The sequence below is a fragment of the Lolium rigidum genome, chromosome 4 (assembly GCF_022539505.1).
Source record: "Lolium rigidum isolate FL_2022 chromosome 4, APGP_CSIRO_Lrig_0.1, whole genome shotgun sequence".
NCBI classification, from domain to species: Eukaryota; Viridiplantae; Streptophyta; class Magnoliopsida; order Poales; family Poaceae; genus Lolium; species Lolium rigidum.
The window spans coordinates 210,263,216-210,269,456 of NC_061511.1; positions in this window are offsets into that span (position 1 = coordinate 210,263,216).

The window sequence follows — 6,241 nt, forward strand, 5'->3', positions numbered from 1 at the left end:
CTGCTCGCTCGCCCCGCCCGCCGAGGAGTGTGAGGGCGGCGGCGGGTTTGGGCCGGGGTTTTTGCGGCGGCGGCGGCGGCGGCGCGGGGTGGGAGGTCGCGCGCGCGTGCGGCAGGGAAGGCAGGCGAGTGGTGGGGGGCGACGGGCAGGGCAGGTGGTGGTGGCTATTAACCCATTCCCGGCGTCTCGTTCCGCTATACGCGTACCCACCTAACCTCAGCCTTTTACTTTCACTGCCAGTGGGCCCCGAAGGCAAGTGGGGCCTGATGTCAGTGGGAAACCGCCAGTCACGCGCGTGCGCGCTGCATTTCATGGTGGACTGCTGATTTGTGGCCGGGCTTATCCGGGCCGTCCATGGTTATCGGGTTCTGGCGTCAGCCTCGGGATGCGCGGACGGGGCCCGCGTGTCGGCGAGTGAGGCGAATAGTGTATTAGCGTGACAGGTCAGAAAGGGAGAGAGGAGCTTAACGGAAACCTAGATCCGCCGTCGCGACGGAGATGATGCTCGGCTCGGCTGCTTTTCCCCGCGCGAGCGGCCTGCTGGGCTCTCATCCCATCGCACATCCTCCCTCCCTCCGGCCCTAGTCTCCATTCATCCACTTCATTTCCGTTTTTATCTTTCTTCTAATATTTTTTACTCGTTTCAAAATAAGTGTTGCGGATTTGTTTAGATTTGTGTTTATCTAGATTCACATGTACCTATACCAAACACGTCTAGATGAATCTACGACATTTATTTTTGGAATGGCGGACAAGGGAAATATGAAAACTCTATCCTAAAATAAGTTTCTTTTAAAACTAAAGGCACATGGTGCTTAGATTTAAATTAATAAAGACCCACGGCTATGTTTACAATGATACTGTACAACAGCTTACAACCCACGAAAACGGACCAAACAGAAGATAAACAAGAAGGTTAGCTAAAGCCATCAAAGTCGTCAAATGCGAATGAAGCACTAGGGAGCTACCAAGGGTGGTCTTAATGTTGGAGCTCCATCAACAAAGTGAAGTGTTCACGACTGTACCAATGGAGGTGACTCGTCACTTATACCTCTTCCATGATCGGAGAGGGACCCCTTCCTCCTCATCCTAGCTCGAAGGGTATCGTTAATGCAGATGCTCACACTGATAAGAGAGGGGGCCAGGAGGCAAACTACCAAGTTGGGACAACAATAGAGCCCAACCTTCGCTGCATCGAGCTTAGTTTGAGAAGTCTTGCCACCGACCATGAATACGGTCACGAAGAGACGAAGCTGCAGGCAGTGGCGGATCCAACTATCCCTATGCCTGGGCGCGTGCCCGGGCTTCCGACCGGCGACGTGGCTTATTTTGATGAAAATTTGTCAGGGCTTACAGTGTGCCCAGACTTAATAAAAATCTTGGGTCGGCCACTGACAAAAGGGCAAGGATGCTGATGAGAAGGTGCTTTGTAGAAGAATAGTGAGAACATTGTCGAGCCTCGGAACATCGCATGCAAGAGAGAAGCATTGTGCTCCCACCTTCCTGCAACACCCCACGCGAGCGAATGCAAAGAACGAGCATGAAGCAACCAAGATAACTGCAGGTGATGGCCCTAGGGCTCGGCATCACCACCACAACTCTGACAATGACATCGACGCCTACTACTTGAACAACGCAAATCCACACCCCCAACTCACCCAAGGCGACACCTTCAGGAATGTGATGGCGACCAGAGCACCGTTGCCGCCCAATCCAAGGGATTTTGGATTTCTCTCGGGTATCAAGAGGGGGCAGTGAAGGATAAGATACTTTGCCAACGCTCCAAGGAAGAACGCGACACCCACGGGTGTCGCCACCGTAGTGGCTAGCACCACTAGCCATTGGTTTCTCCCTGTTTCAACTCCACCTCTAGCACCCAACCTGGCACTACACCCGACGCCCGGAGGCCAACGAAGATCAGCACCTGCAAGGTTGGGCACGCTAGACGAGGGGAAGTCACCATTCTTTAGATTTGGTCCGAGGCACCAATGTCGCGTCCCTGAGTAACCCGAGAGCGGAGCGACGCGAGGGGCTGAACCGATCTTTTGATATGGTATCCATTCTAAAATACTCCGTATGTTACTTGGTTTTGTTTAGATACACATTTAGTCTAGAAAAGATATACTCAATTAAAGAACGGATAAACAGTACTCCCTCGGATCCATAATAATTGTCGGAGGGAGTAGGTAAGATTTAAATTGTAGTGATTCCCTCTTTTTGGATTTGTCATTTCGATCTTGTACCAGAACATTGCGTGGTTCCTAAGGCATGGCAGAGTTCGGTGCCCGATCGGCGATCACAAAAACAAACAGTGCTGGGTGATGGTGAAGATTTGTTTTGGTTGGTTGCGTGGCCGGTCTGTCTGTACTCCTAAAACTGTGGACAGCGTTTGAGCTTGTAGCCGCGATGGACGTGGACTGATAATTTGGCCCTTCCTGCAGGTGTTGGGCCAAGGTACCATTGCGATCGCGTTCACAAGTTCCTTATGGACCACCACCGCAACCCGATCGTTCGAAGCGCAGCAGCACTGATAGAAAGGCGTGGATAGGGTTTATTCGCCAGCAAATTCTGCTCCGGCTGCGGCCACGGTGAATCGGATTTGCCTCGTCGACAGGAATATGTGTGTGCTGGGAATTGTGATGGGTCCAAATCAAGTGCCGTGGCGTGGCGATGTGGCGGCAGGAGACTCGCCGGAGAGGCGGCCGTCGCTCTCGGCTTTCCTCCCACAACTCCGGCACGACCACCAGATATAACAGATAAGGAGGCCACTGCTTTCAGATAAGGACGCCGCATACTCTTTTCGCTTATTGCTTTTTCGATTATTGCTGGTGCTGCATTTTCAGATGAAGAGGATCGATGGATTCTGATAGGCTTGTGCTGGGCCGAGCGCCGGAGCTGGGTTTCCAGTGTCTCGGACTGACGGTCCTGGATGATAAGCCTGCTAGCGTGCTTGCTGTATTCATCGCAACAGACTTTGGGAGTAGGGTGTCAAGGTGGGATCCTGGTGGGATGTCATTTTGTACTATGTAGTTCAAATTTTGATGTCAAAATTTGTACTAAAAAAATCAAATTATACTACAAGTGGGACAAAAGTGGGATCCCACTTGACACCCTTATTTGGGAGGTTCTGTCCGCCGACCAGGTCGACCACTGCACACCCTTGCCAGGTATGTTGGGCCGGCCCAGTTTGTTTTTCCTTTTTGCTTTCTCATTTATTATTTCCATTTTTTTCTCTGTTTTGAATCAGAATAATTTAAAATTTGAAAATTTTCCGAATTTTAACGATTTTTGAATTGAATAATTTTTGAATTTGAACAAATTTCAAAATTGAACGGTTTCTGAATTTGAACGATTCCCGAATTTGAACATATTTCTAAAATAAACAATTTTCAAATTTGAACAAATTTCAAATTGAACGATTTTTTGAATTTGCAATTTTTTTGAATTTGAACAATTTTCGACTTTGAGCAATTTTAAAAATTTGTTTTTTTTCCAAATTTGAACATTTTTTCAAAATTCATTTCAATGAAATTTAAACAATTTAAAATCTGCATACTTTTCGAAAATTATTATTTTTTAGAAAATGTTTTGCTGTGGTTTTACGAGGAAATATTTAAAACTAAACAAATTTAAAATTCAAAAAAATTGTATTTGAAATAAATTCAAAATTGAAAATTCAAATATGATCAAATTTCAAAATTGGTCAATTTAAAATTAGAACAAAAATCAATCTAAAGAAAAAACCGCGAAACCCAAGAAAAAACCAAAACTACAGAAGAAAACAGAAAAAATAAAACTGGCAGAACCAAAATTTCCTGAAACCCCGACAAAAAACCAGAACTCCTGTTTGGGCAGTTCTAGTTGACGCCTGACGCGTTAGGAATCGCCTCGACACATGCGATTGAACCTGGACGAACCGTGGCCAGCAACCCCACGTCACAGCCATCTTCGCCCCCTCCTTCTTCTTCCTCCCAACCTCCCGACCAGCTTATCGATCCCCGACCCCCGCCTCCACCGCCGGCGAGGTTGCCTGCCTCACCACCCGCGGTCCCTCACCTCCCCATGATTGTTTGTTTGCTCGGCCCATGCATAGCCTCACTAGGGTTGTATGTGGCTATTAGTCTCTGGTGCAGGCAAAGGGAATATTGTAGTTGGCCCAAAGCATTGGGAAAAGATGCATATAGCCACAGCCCACAACAAGCCCGCCGTACACTTGAGACGCGCGATCTGGTCAGTTTGGGCCCATGTATACGTTGGATATCTGCACCTTGCATTTCATGCGAAGGGAGAAAAAGATTTGCAGGTCTGAATGGAGAGTGGATTTTTCCGGTCTGAATATCGTGAAATGTTTCAGAGGGACAAGGAAAAGTTAAGCACAAAGTCTGTTGTCCGGGCGATCGATCGATTGAGCAGCGCGCGCGTACGACAATGGAGTTTGTTGACCATCAACCAACGAACGCTTGTTAATTAAGTTCCCTCGCTGGCTTGATAAACTCAGTCAGAATATATGTTCCCCAACACCTTTTTTTTCTTTTCGAGATCACGCGGAAAGCGTGCCTTATCTTTATAGAAGAGAGAGCAACAATTACAAGATAGGAACTGATACAGACATCAGTTCCTAGACACACTCACACTTTTCTCCTCCTCACCAACGTACTAAAGCCTACTCTCGTGCTATCTGTGAACTCCCTCCTCTCCTCGCTATCTCCCACACCTAATAGTGTCATAGTTTGTTACGGTACGGTACGGTTTCAAGACTAAACAGGTCGACACCTAGTTTCAGACGTGCACACGGTGTGTGATCGATTGATCCCACTCCCCAGCTGCTTTGCTAGACCGGCCCTGAACGTCGGTCGATCAGCGGTCAACAGTTCGAACAACCTACTCGATCGTTAAAGAGTAATTAAAAACGAACAGCTGAACAAACCAAACCTCGATTTCATATAGTTCACGGATCCTGTTCCTACGTACTCGCATGTGAAATGATCAGCAAATAATCTCGTAGCAGTATGAACCTTGACTGAATACGACGCACCACGACCCCACGAGTACTATGCGATGCATAGTACCACTGGACAATCTGTATCCGTGCATGCATTACTTCAATTTATACATATACGCATGCACTTTTTCGAGCAACGAATGCCAATATATACACACCCATGTGATCCACATGAGAATGCTTACGACCATTAATTCAAACCTCCGGTATATTTGTACGTGCGCTTAATGCACGGTTCATCGGTCGATCGGATCGCTGCCCAACAAACCAGCACGCACAGGTCCTCCCTGTGTTCCCATGCTTGTCTGTCGGCGGATGTCTGTGTCCAACATAATACGCCATGACGCCTGCTTCATACCTATCTACTACTGCCATAATTTGGAGCAGACCAGCAGCAGCTCCTTGTGGCCTTGTCGCTAGCTGCAATGTATTGTTTTAATTTGGAACAGAGTATGCGTCCATGGCGACTAATTCATCCGGTAATTGCAGGAGGAAGATTTGACTCGATTGCCTCCGTTGCCAGCATGTGCATCGGTGCTGCATGGTTTCTTCTTCACATTAATTTGAGCACTGATCCGTCGTGGCGCTTACTTACTGTAAGTCTGTAAATAACTACGGTGAATATGCTAGCACGAGTAGGACTGAGAAACGAGCGTGACCTGTGTGATCTTTGTTTATACTGCAATGAGTGTCGACTTTCAGTGAGTAAGACCGTAGAGATAAGCAATGTGCAGGGTTGATGGACTCTGGACTTGCAGACAGACACAGGAGTCAAGCTGAACATGCATAGGTGATTATTACCAAATGAATGGATGGGCCTTGTCTATCTTTATCTGACAGCAAACTAAACTGAGCATGAATAGATGAGCACCAACGAACGGCTGTTAAGGTCGCTCGCTCGCTAGATGGCCTTGAGTCAAGATATATATAGGAGCAGTTTGATCGGAAACACACGATTGATTGATTGGTTGAGCAGATCGACAAAGTTTCAGTACGTACACACGGTGTGTGATCGGTCTGGTCGGTCGATCTCCCGAACTAATTTGGTACACAGGCCTGAACGTCGGTCGGTCGAGCAATCGATCGGTGGCCAGCAGTTCAAACTACCTACTCGTTCAATTAAAAACGAACAGCTGAACAAACCTGACCTCGATCGATTTCATGCATTACAAGGATCCTATATATTCCTACCTACTCAGACGATGTGAAATGATCGGCGTAGGTAGCTTAGCACGTACC